At 36.6% G+C, this 13,325-nt stretch overlaps 1 non-coding gene across 1 annotated transcript; it reads left to right on the forward strand.

Annotated features, from left to right (window-relative positions):
• Positions 1–12,746: 12,746 nt before the first annotated feature.
• Positions 12,747–12,818, forward strand: TRNAA-AGC. Its single transcript has one exon. It is a non-coding gene; the product is annotated as a tRNA-Ala (tRNA).
• Positions 12,819–13,325: the final 507 nt, after the last annotated feature.

Below are 13,325 nucleotides of genomic sequence, written 5' to 3' on the forward strand. Positions count from 1 at the left end.
ATGGGTTCGATCCCCAGTACCTCCATTAAATTAATAAAATAAACAAACAAACAAACAAACAAACCCAATTACCCCCCCAAAAAACAAACGAAACAAACAAAAAAGATGAGAGCTCAAATGAACTGAATAGAAAACAAAAAGCAGAATAAATTCATAAGATAAAAGCTTTTTTAAAGGTCACATAATAGACACTCCTTTTCCAAGACCGATGAAAAACAAGGATTGATACAAATAAGCAACAGTAGGAACTAAAAATGTATCTAACTACAATGCAAGAAAAATGGAAAAATAAATAATTATTTTGGAAAAAATATTCACATTAAAATTTCCACTCCCAGCCTCAGCTTTTCATGCCTACAAGTAAACTATAAATACATTAATAAAATGGTTACTTTATTAGAAAAAAAGAAAGGAAGGAAGGAAGGAGCTACCAAGCCATGATAAGACATGGAAGAAACTTAAATGCATATTACTAAATGAAAGAAGTCAACTGAGAAGGCTACATACTATATGATTCCAACTATATGACATTCTGGAAAAGGCAAAAAGATAGTACAAAAATCAGTGCTACCAGGATTTGGGAGGGAAAGAGGGAAGAATAGGCAGAGCACACAGGATTTTGGGGCCAGTGAAATTATTCTACATGATACAATGGTGGTGGATATATGCCATTATACAATTGTCAAAACCCATAGAATATACATCAAGCATGAACTGTAATCCTAATGTAAACTATAAACTTTGGGTGATAATGATCTGTTAATGTAGAGCCATCAATTGTAACAAAGGTAGCACTCTAATGTGAGGTGATAGTGCAGGAGGCTGTGTGTATGTGGGATCATTGTATGCATGAGAACTCTCTGTACTTTCTGCTCAATTTTTCTGTGACCCTAAAATTTCTATAAACTATAAAGTCTATTGATTGAAAAAAAGAAAGATCTAAATCATGTTTTTCTCCTTTATTTTGCTAATTGGTGATTTTATCAAATGGATTTTGAATGTTAAACCAACTCATGCCTCTTATAAGCAGCATGTCAGTGAGTTTTGGTTTTTTACACACAGCCTGACATTGTTTTTTACTGGAGAGCTTGAACTCCAATTAAATGTAACTACTGATGTAGATGGCCTTAAAACTACCATCTTGCTTTTTTATATTCTATTTGCCTCATCTATTTTTTGTTCCTTTATCCCTTCTTTCTCATTTCTTTTTGGATTAATAAAGTAATTCTCACTCCACTTTTTTTTCTCCTGGTTCGATTTTTTTTAACTGTGCTTTTTTTATTATGCTGCTGATGATTACTACAGAGATCACAATATGCATCATTACACGGGCTTACCTACATTAACCCCCACTCTGACAGTCAATGTTAGCAGCTTGATGTGTACCCAGCTACACCTTTTTCCTTAATGTATTCACTTTAACAACTGTGTAATATTTCATTGTACGTGCAATATTATTGAAATAAGACCACAATTCAGAAATTTTTAAAACACGACTTACGGCGTTTACTAAGCAATCTGCATCCTGGAAGAAGTGAGAGGAGTTTTCACTAGTCAAAAGCTGGGCAAAATACTCCTGTTCTTAACACATTGGTTTTATGGGTTCTCTTACATGGAAGGCAAGTCAAGACCTGCTGCCTCCCTAGTTGTTCCACTAATTGTTTTGGAATCTAGACGTAAAGAAGCCCCTTGTCCTCACAAGTAAACAAATTTCAAAAGATTGAAAAGAAAGTGAATTACATATTTTGAAAATGGAAAGGGATACTAAGAGTAATTAAGATAAAATATACTGTTGGAAAACGCTCCAAATACACATTTTGAAATAAGTGGTATCACAGTAAATGAGGAAAAGTATGCATCTGAAAGGAATATTTTTATTGAATATTTATTTGAAAGGAAAGGGAGTCTTAGTATCATATTCTGAGTGTTTAACACGAATATGTGACTTAGAGTTCTTTCGATTAGGGGCCTAGCAGATTTCCCTTGTCAGAGATTGACATATTCATAGGCTTCACTCACTATCCACTAATGGGTCACATTTATAGCCACACCTAAATCTCCCAGCTCTGATTCCAAAATCTCCCTCTATAGTTATTTCCCTAGAGGTTCTTGGAGATGGTAGTGAAGATATTTATTATTCATGGAATCAGAACAGATGCCAACAGCTCTACAAGCCACCAGCTTTTGTTTCAACTGCTATTACTCTAATAGAAAAGAACAAATCTGACTCCATATTAGATCTGTTGCTTTGGCTTTAACCCTGTGCTCTGTTTCCTGGGCTTTGTCCTGTTGGTTCTGCACCTTTTATAAAAGAATGTTGCCTATAGCCTGAAACATACAGGAAGCCTATTCTCAAGGCTCCGACCTTTAAGGGTATTAACACTTTTCCATTCATATAAAGATAAAAAGTTGCAGAATAGAAAATAACATTTGTTTTGTTGGAGGTTTACAGGGACACCATGACGTGACCAATGTGGATAGCTGCAAGAACAAAGGATTCAGACAACAAGAAGTTTGCAACAACCACACCACCTCCCCTTTGTAATATAAAAGGAGCCTGAATTCTGACTTGGGGAAGATGGTTTTCCAGGATATTAGTCTGCCATCTTCTCGGTCTGCTGGCTTTCAGAATAAAGTCACTGCTCCTTGCACCAACACCTCATCTCCTGATTTACTGGCCTGTTGTGTGGCAAGCAGAAAAAGTTTGGATGTGGTAACATTACTGGTCTGCTTGTGATTGCTCTGCTGGCTGCTGTCACCCTGCTGCCCACAGGCCAATGCCCACACTGCTGCCAATTAATGATCACGGGCCTCAGGCTGTTGCTGACCTCTTCTCTTCTTCAATGTCATGGCTGCCTGACTGGCCAATACCTCAGCAACTGCAGTTGCTGCCAGTCTCCTCTGAACTGTCAGCCTTTAGTATTCAAAACCCTCTGGACAAAGGGATAATTCCTCTGACTATCACAACCAGAGGAGATTCCCACAGCAGAGATTTGAGATCCTAAAGACTCTAGTTGTTCCTTGACACTACGGATCCCCTCTTCACTGAGCATACAGGCTAGGGGGAGGGTATAGCTCAGCGGTAAAAGTGCATACCTAGCATGCACAAGGTCCTGGGTTCAATTCCCAGTACCTCCGTTAAAATAAATAAGTAAATAAATAAACTTAGTTACCTCCTCCCCGAAACAAACAAAACCAATAAAAAACAAAACAAAACAAAAAAACACACAGGCTGTCTACAAGTCTCTATCCAAAAGTGGTCAGGCTTCCTGATAAGCACAGGTCCATAAAGTCTAGAAACACTAGCAAAGAGACATTTTACCATCAGGAATTCAACTGGAAAATAATTAATACTATCATCTGTGTTTCCAGACTTTGTGGACCTCTTGTGTACAGACTGGAACCACTGCTCTTAACAAAATCCACTTCTGCTCACCATCCAGCCCACTCCAGCAGACAGTTTACCTTTCAAGGTTTCCAGTGATTCTGACTTTTTCAGAAACCATCAGGCCATCTGGAAGCTCACATTTGAACTCTAAATATGGGCCAGGTCCCTGTTCTTGCCCTACATGATTCCTAGGCCTCTGTATACCTCATGTTTCAGTGTCACATCAGAGGACCCTTTGACAATCACTATAGTATTGACAGTTGAGTGACTGGTCTAAAATAAGGATACAGAGGACCTCTAGGGGACAGTGTTGTATTGCTACTTACCATCCTAAGACTGTCTCTGTTGTCAAAACACTGCCTCCATACCCCATTAACTGAATTGAGATTTGAGGACAGAGTTTTGGATGAAGTAGAAAAAGCAGCTTTATTTATTTGCTAGACAAAGGAGGCCACAGTTGGTTAATGCCTCTAAGACTGTGAGCCTGCTTGGGGGAGAAGGCAGGGGGATTTACAGTAAAAGTTCAAGAGTTCAAGGGGTGGAGCTAGTTTCCATAGAGACTGTATACAGACTAGCAAATTATTGCAAAGTTATTCTTGTTTTTGTAGATGCAGTGGTCCCCTTCCTTCAGCTGGGTATGCAGTTCACCTTCGGCTTTGGAACTGTCTTAATATTCTTGTACCTAGAACATAGTATGCATAGGAAGGGGCTCCATGGAAAAGAACTCTAGAGAAATACTTGTGCTGTTTAAAGTCAGATTGATAAATGCTTTTAGCCTTTTAAGTAGACTGAGGCCTGGGACCTCCTGTTGCAGGCTGAGGCCTGCAGCTCAAACAACAGGATACAAGGAAACCACAAAGGGTGAAAATCAACTGCAGACATGCACAGTTGGGATGAGTTACGAACAACAGGATGCACAAAACACCCAACTGCTGTTTCTGAGGTGTTAGGTCAAGAGGAGGGCACTGGGGTCAGGAGCAGGGCACTGGGGACAACAGCAGGGCACTGAGCATGATCCCTGACCATAGCACCACAAGGAGATTGAGAGGACTATCCAAACCTCCCTCCTTTCCAGTTCAACCCTGGTCAGCAAGAGCATGAGAAAAAACCCTTTAAACCATTATACAGTTAAGCAGTTACAAACACCATTACAGGTATTAGATGGTCACCAATGATAACAACAGGGTCCTGCTCGGCTACATCTCATCTGTAAAATACTATCCCAGCCAAAATACTATCATGTAAATGTATTATATGCATAAATTAGCTAATACAAATTAGCAATGAGTGAACTGAAAATTCTTTAGATGTGTTAAACATTGGAAAAATTACAACACTCCTTCCTATCTCTATATAAAAAGTTAAAATAAAAGCAACACTAATGCTAAATTAAGTCTAATAAATTCCAGCAAAGTTGATTTTTCTCAAAATGATTTACTCAATGCTGTTTTAGAACATCAAATACAAAATTATTTCTTAAAAAGATATTTTTCCTCCTTATTTTGCCACCCATGTTCTGTTGGTGTGCTAAGCAAGTGCTTAGTGTCCCTTTCTGGTTAATATAGCATTGACTCTGGTAGATAAGTATTTCTCCACTTGTGTAAGTAGCTCTCTGGCACACTTCTCCAAGAAACGAAATTGTTAGGACAAAGGGCATGAAATTTAAAATTTCAAAAGACACTGCCAAATTGTCCTCCCATAAAAGCACCAATTTGCATATTTACCAACAATATGTAAGAATGCCTATTTCCTCACTCCCTTACTGGGTTTCATTAATTTTTACGTCTTTACCAGACTAGTAGGTAAAAATGACCTACTTACATGTGTCAGTTTCTATTTATTTAAGTGTTAGTATGAGTGACCATCTTTTCATATTTCATTGACCTTTGATATCATTTTCTGCAGTCTCTCCAAGTCTTTTACTCAATTTCAGGTGGGTTGTTTGTTTTATTTTTCTTTTTTTAAATATTTCTTTGTATAATAGGGAAATGGTTCTTTGCCTGTCCTATGTTCTGCAAATATTTTTCCCATATGTCTTCTGTCTTTTGACTTTTTTTTTCACCCCCAGAAAGGTGTTCTACATTTTTCTGCAGTCAGACTTATCTTTTCTCTTCTCATGGCTTGTGGGTTTGACATCATGCTTAGAAAAGAAACTTCCATTTGAATATGATAAAAATGCTTCATTTTTACATTTAAATCTTAGCTCCACCTGAGGTGTTTATGTGTAAGAAGTGAAGTAGTCCTTCATACCTTACTTTTGGTTTTCTAAAATGGTGCAACCACTTCAAAAAACAGTGTGCGAGCACCTCAAAATGTTAAACAGAGTTACCTACCACGTGACCCAGCAATTCCACTCCTGCGCATAACGAAGATAAATAAAAACTTAACCAACTGATATGACCCAACTCCAGCACTGGATTACAGTGGATGGATTACGAAGAATTACAAAAAAATGATCATGTTCATTATCTTAATTGTAATAACTTTACATGTGTATACATTTGCCAAACCTCATAAAATTTACACCTAAAGTATGTGCAGTTTATGTCAATTATACCTCAATAGAGCTGTGGGGGAAAGGTAGAGAAAAGATAACTGACTATTTAAAGCAAATATAACAACAATATATTTGGGGGTTTATAATACACATTGAAGCAAAAAGGATGACAACAATAACACAAACAGTAGGGTGGGAGAAATGGAAGGTTTTTGTATTATATATGAAGTGTTATATTATTTAAAGGTAGACAGTAATAAGTTAAAGATGCATATTATACACCCTAGAGCAAACATTAAAAAGTAAAAGGAAGAGGTATAGCAAATAAGCCAATAGTAGAGATAAAATGGAATGATAAAAAGAAGGCAGAAAAAAGAAACAGATGGGAAAAACAGAAAATACATAGTAAAATTATAGATTTTAACCTAACTACATTGATAATTACAATACCTACAAATAGTCTAAACACATCAGTTAAAGGACAGAAATTATCAGACTGGATAAAAAGAAAGACTATGCTGTTTTCAAGAAATCTACATTAAATATAAAGATATGGGTAAAATGTAAAAGGATGGAAAGAATCAAAGGATCAAAAGAAATCTGGAATGGCTATGTTGATGTCAGACAGAGTGGACTTTAGAACAAGGAATATTATCAGAGATAAAGAGGGATATTTCAGAATGGTATGTTATATCAAGAAGAAATAACCATCTTTGGGGGAGGCTATAGCTCAATGGTAGAGGGCTTGCTTAGCATGTACAAAGTCCTGGGTTTAATCCCCAGCACCTCCATTAAGAAATAAGTAAGTAAATAAACTTAATTACATCCCCCCCAAAAAAATGCAAAAGAAGAAATAACCATCTTAAATGTGTAAGTACCCTATAAGATAGCTTCAAAATACATGAAGAAAAATTTATCCATTCATCTATTGATGTGCACTTAGGATGCTTCCGTATCTTGGCAATTATAAATAATGCTGCTCTTAATAATGGGGTGTATGTATCTTTTTGAATTAATTCCTATTTGTAGTTGGCTTTATTCCTTTGATAACTATGTAAGTTTAAAAAGCTAAAGCTCTAAATGTTCTTAGAAACAATGAACAGTACATATATGTAAATTTTTTAAAATATGTGCAGTATATTGTGTGTATGTATTTACATGCCATATATTGTATATGTGCAGTCAAATTGTAATAATTCTACCACACAAAACTGAAAAATGAAAAACATATATGAAAAAAAGCTAACAGAAAGAAAAAATAGGAAAATTCACAATTGTTTCAATATTCCTCTCTCAGTAATTGAACAAATAAACAGAAAATCAACAGAGATGTAGAAGATTTGAACAACACTATCAATCAACTTGCCCTAGTTAACATTGATAGAACATTCCACCAACAACAGCAAAATATAATTTTTTTTCAAAAGCACATAGAACAGTCACCAACAGAGACCATATGCTGGGCCATGAAACAAACTCTATAAATACAGAAGGATTGAAAAATCAACATCAGATGAACTACAGACCTAAGTGAATGAAACAAATGATAAAGCTTTTAAAATATAATATAGAATATCTCTATTATTCTATTAATAATAATAAGGAACATTTTCTTAAGCAACACATAAAAGCACTCATTTCAAAAGGAAATATTAAAAAATAATGATATATCAGTCAGAAATTCAACAGGAAACAGATGACACACTCAAAATGGTCTGAGAAAATTTAAATGGTCTGAAACACTCTTTAAAGATTATTTACAGTGGTGTGAGTATAGGGGAATATAAAGACAGTCTTATGACAGAGAGCTGGTAGCAACAGTTTGTTCCCAACACTTGGGCAAAGCAATGCGAGTAAGGAGAAGGTTCGGGAACCCTGAAGGAAAAAGTCTGTAGAGGAGATTAGCTTGAGGGAAGCAGTGACTTTTGATTTGAAGACACAGCAGGTTGGGGCTAGGAAAAATACCTACTCTCATTCTCCACCTTCTTTTGATTCCGAAAACTCAATCAGAAGCCAAAGGGCACAGAGCCCACTGATATTGTTCCTAGAGGTCACACTCCCTAGGCAAAGAGCCAGTGGAAAAAGGTGGAAAGTATATCATGGAGGGACAAATGGAAGATATCTGGCTTAGAATAGCTGACTAAATAAAAAGTAAGCTTTCTCTTCATCAAAAAAAAAAAAAAATACAATAAAGTAATGCAAGACACTGAACTGAAGAAAATATTTATATAGCATAAAACCAACAAAGGAATTATATCCAAAATATACAAAGAACTTCTGCAAATCGGTAAGAGAAAGACAACCTAATAGAAATACAGGCAAAAGACTTTAAGCAGATACCTTCAGAAGAGGAAATCGAAACAGTCAACAAGTAAATGAAAGGGTGTTCAACCTCATTATTAGTCAGGGAAATCCAAATTAAAGCCACAGTAAGATATGATTACACACCCAGAAGACTTGGGGAAATTTTTATTTAATGTAACTTACCCAGTGTTGAGGAGACTGTGGAACAAGGGGAACTCTCTTGAGCTGCTATTGAAAGTTCAAATTAGTAAATACCTTTGGAAAATTGGCATTATTTGGAAGATTGAAGATGCACTTACTCTATGACCAGCACTTTCCCTTCTAGGTTTAAATTCAGAGAACTCTTGCACATGTTCACCAATAGACCCAAGACTGTTCAGAGCAGCATTACAACTTGAACTCCTGTCAATGAATAAATTAATAAAGAATTGGAGGTATACAGGAGACTACTACACATCATAGAAATAAGCAGGTCACATGAGAATAGGTACAGTATGGTACAATTTACACGGTTCTATAAAATAAGACTATATATTCCTTAGAGATGATTGCATATACCTATTTATATCTATATAAAAATGATAAATACCAAATTCAGGACACACCAGGAGATGGGGAGGAAAGGAAAAGAGAGATGATTGGGAAGAGGCAGGGGTGAAAAAATGTAACTTTAGAGCAAATTCTTAAGGGCCCCTATGGGCCAGACATTAATCCTTTATATGTTGGATTATGGGACAGTTCAGGGGAGATGGTATATGTCCTAGGGAGAAATCAATGATTTGGAAATGAGAGGAGATATTCAGAGGGTTCAGGCCAGCAACTGTTTCCCAACCGGTATTATTTCAATATTATAACAATTGGTACTTATTAATGTTAATACTGGCTTAACATTCAGCCTTAACATACAGACAGGGAATTTAAGTGTGTTGGCAACATTCTGTTTATAAGGCTGAGAGATGGATATACATTTTTTTCAATGAATTATTCTTTATTAAAACCTTTTAGCATTCATGTTTTCTTGGCTATTAGGAGTAATACTACCATGAACATAATCAGCTTCAGAGATGCAAGAAAAGCATTACTCTCCCCGCTAAAATCTTTAACTTGATCTATATGATCCTACATGATCTAGCCTCAGCAAATTGCTCCAGATTTACCTATAGCTCAGTGGTAGAATGTATGCTTAGCAAGCACTGAGGTCATGGGTTCAATCCCTAGCACCTCCATTAAAAAAAAAATTAAAGGGAGCTGTCTCTCCCAGTCATCTTGGCTGACAGCTCCCTGACTGATTTTCTTTTCTTCTCTCTGTAGTTTTAGCCCTGTCAAAAAAAATTTTTTTTAATAAATAAATAAAACCTAATTACCTCCCCCCAAAATTAAAAAAAGTTAAAGATTTTAGACTTCACCCAAGACAATAGAAAACCAGTGCATACTGAATGTTAGTTACAACTCAATTTTTAAAAATTGTACCACTTTGATGAGAAAAGTGATTTGATCAGATCTGTTTTTGAAAGATTATTTTTGAGCAGTATGGTGAAAAGATTAGAAGTGGGTAAGAATTAGGGGAAGGGGTGGTGGCAGTAGAAAGGTAAAGAAATCAATGTGAAAAATATTTGGGAAATCAAATCAACAAGACTTGAAGATGGCCTGGATAAAAGGGTAGATGAGAAGAATAAAGGTATCACGGGTAACTGACTTTTAGATTTTCACATAAGAAAGGGCACTGTTTACTGAGTTGGAAAACACTAGAGAAGGTGGAAGATTCAGAGGAGGGTGAGTTAAGACATGAATTAAATTTTGAAGTTAAAGTGCCTACAAGGCATCCTGGTTCAGATGTCCCCTAGTCCTGGCTCCAACTACACATTGCTCCAATCCTCAGGCCTCCAGCCAGTTAAAGGGCCTGTACCTCTAGATGGGCTTCATTGTGGCTCTGAGGTCTTTAAAGACAACAAAACTTGGTCTCCTTCATGGAAAGAAGTAGCCTCCTACAAAGAAAGTTTTACTTAGGGGCACTGCAACTTAACAGCCCCAGCTTTCACTAACAGATGACTGGCGTTGCAAAGAATATTTCTGCTGCTCCTGTAAAACTGTCATGAATACACATTGTCCATAATGTTGTTTAGGTCTCTTGTAATAAGGACCTATATGATAATTATTTTTAAAATTTTGTATCATCAGGAAAAGTTGTGTCTCTGTATGCTTTCTTACCTTTTGGGAATAATTATCAAGCCCACTATAGTTCCCTCTTTGCCTTGGCCACCAGGAAGTTCTGAGCTAAACTGAAAGTCAAGTATAAAGTCAAATATAAATATAATTATTTAGTCAATAATTATACCAACCTAAATTTATGATAGTTACTCCATCCTTTGTTCCTCCACAACATAATTTTAAATAATCTGTTTTTAGTTTAATGCCTTTTCTTCTTTTTTTTCAAGTAAAGGTAGATTTATTTAGAGAGCTATATACTACATAGAGTGTAGGCTGTTTCTGAAGGTGAGAGAAAGGCCACTAGGTGTGTGAGGTGTGGGTAATGCCTTTTCTTATATGTCATATTTATGAGCTGCTTCAAATTCCTCTTTGAAATGACACTTAAAAAATGTATGCTTACTAGGTGTCACGTACTTGGCATTAATTATCTTTAATCGACAAAACAATTCAACATTACCCTCTATCCTTTTTTTTTCTTCCTTCCTCTTCTATGCATTGGACAGAAATGGAACCTGAGTCTCCTGTGTGGGAGATGAGAATTCTACCACTGAACCTCCAATGCCCTAGCAACACTGTCTCTATTTTGTAGACAACTGCAGTGTAGTGTAAGGCTATGGATTCTGGAATCCAATTGCCTGGATTCAAATCTCAGCTCTACTTCTGCCTGTATAAATTTGGATAAGCAGTGCATCCCTTCTCTGCTTCATTTTATTCATCTGTAAAATATGGATATTAATACTTCTCAGGGTTGTTATGAGGAGTAAATGAGATATGCTTATAAAGTTTATAGTGCCTGAGCCATTGTAAGCACTTAATAAAGGTTGGATAGAATTATTATTTACATATAAGGAGGCTGAGATAAAATTAACAGAGTACCACAGCCAAGTATCACACAACTAGTAGTGCTGAAATTGAAATACAGGGCCATTCGGTCTTTTCCACTGCACCATCTGCCTAAAAGAGGAAATAAAACAAATAAATAAAACTTTCTAGAAATTCCAGGCCTCTTGGCTTGTTTATCCATTCTGAGGAAGGACATGTGAGTTGTATCCAGTTTGGTGATTAAAATGAATCATGTCTTGAAGCACACGTACATGAATTTCTCTAGGTAGAGTATATCCCTAGGAATAGAATTTCTGGGTCACTGAACTTGCATATTTTTATCTTTAGAAGATAACATCAAATGTTTTCCAAATTGGTGGTATCAATTTACACTCCCACCAGCAGTAGAGAATTAACATTGAGCCCTTTCTCTGTGGACATTTGCTGAGAGGTTTGTTTTATTGCTAAAAACTCCAGCAATCAGACTGATTTCAAAGAGACTGGTAAGATTTGGGGGAGTCAGGTGACCATCTCATCATTTTACAGATAGCGTTATTGACAGTCCTGGGGAGGATGTGATTTGCCCAAAGTTACCTGTGAGTCCAAGGCAGGGCAGGAAATAGAAGCTGGGACTCCATACTCCTACTCCCATGCCCACCCCCTTTTTTTTTTAATGCATGTAGCGGTATCATTTTTTTTAATTAATTTATTTTTATTGAAGTATAGTTGATTTACAATGTTTTGTTAGTTTCTGGTGTACAGCATAAGTGATTCAGTTATACATATATATATTCTTTCTCATATTTTTCAATATAGGTTATTACAAGATACTAAACATATTTTCCTGTGCTATAGAGTATGATCCTGTTGTTTTCCACTGACTTCTCAACATTTTCTCTTAGATGTCTCAAAAGCACCTCAGACTAACATGTCCCAAACCAAACTTTTCTAGTGTTCCCCATCCCAGTGAATGGCACCACCATTCTCTTAGTTCTTAGGAAAAACATCTGAGTCACTCTTAATACCTTACTCTTCCTCACTGATCTCCTCCCACACCCCACCAACCAAGTTCTAATTTTTTTTCCCTAAATATTTCTTAAATCCATCAACCTTTCTCCATCTTCTCTATCCTAGCACCACTTTAATTCAAGTCACAGAATGATCTCTCACCGGGCTTATTGCAGTAGCCTAATTGGCCTCAAAATATCCGTTCCAAACCCTTTCAGTCTATTCTCGCAGCAGCCACATTTGGCTTTTCAACATGCAAATCTGTCACCAGCCTTTAATACCACTCAATGATATTAACAGAATACTTAATATCAGCTGATAACTGTACTGATAATTCTTTTAGATGCAGTAGTGAAATTGTGGTTATCTATTTTTTAAGGCTTTAAGCTTTAAAGCTACATATGTTAATTATTTATAGATATAGTTAAAGTCTTATTTTTATTTCAAAACAATCCAATGGAAAGGGGTGCAGAGAGGTATGGGTTAGGGTATCAGAAATGAAACAAGATAGGCCGGGGAGAGGGTATAGCTCAGTGGTAGAGTGCATGCCTAGCATGCATGAGGTCCTGGGTTCAATCCCCAGTATCTCCATTAAAAAACAAACAAAAAAAGATTAAATAAATAAATAAATCTAATTACCCCTCCCCCACCACACACAAAAAAATGATAGGACATGTGTTGGTAAGAGCTGGATGGGGAGATGGAGGGTTATCATACTGCTCTCTCTACTTTGGAATATATTTGAGATTTTCCCTAATAAAAAAAATTTAAGACACACACATGTACTCACTGAATGGTCTGAATGTTTGTGTCCTCCTGCTCCCCAGAATTCACATGTTGAAGCCCTAACTCCCAATGTGCTGGGATGAAAAGGCAGGGCCTTTGGGAGGTAATTGGGTTTGGATGAGGTAATGAGGGTAGATCCTCATGATGGGATCAGTGTCCTTATAAAGAGGGACCAGAGAGCTTGCTCCTTCTCTCCTGACCATGTGAGGACACAGCCAGAAGCCTTCTGCAAGCCAGGAAGAGAGCTGTCACCAGGAACCAAACAGACCTGCATCTTGATCTTGGACTTCCCAATCTCAGAACTGTGAGAAA

Source organism: Camelus ferus, chromosome 11 (genome assembly GCF_009834535.1).
Source record: "Camelus ferus isolate YT-003-E chromosome 11, BCGSAC_Cfer_1.0, whole genome shotgun sequence".
Classification (NCBI taxonomy): Eukaryota; Metazoa; Chordata; class Mammalia; order Artiodactyla; family Camelidae; genus Camelus; species Camelus ferus.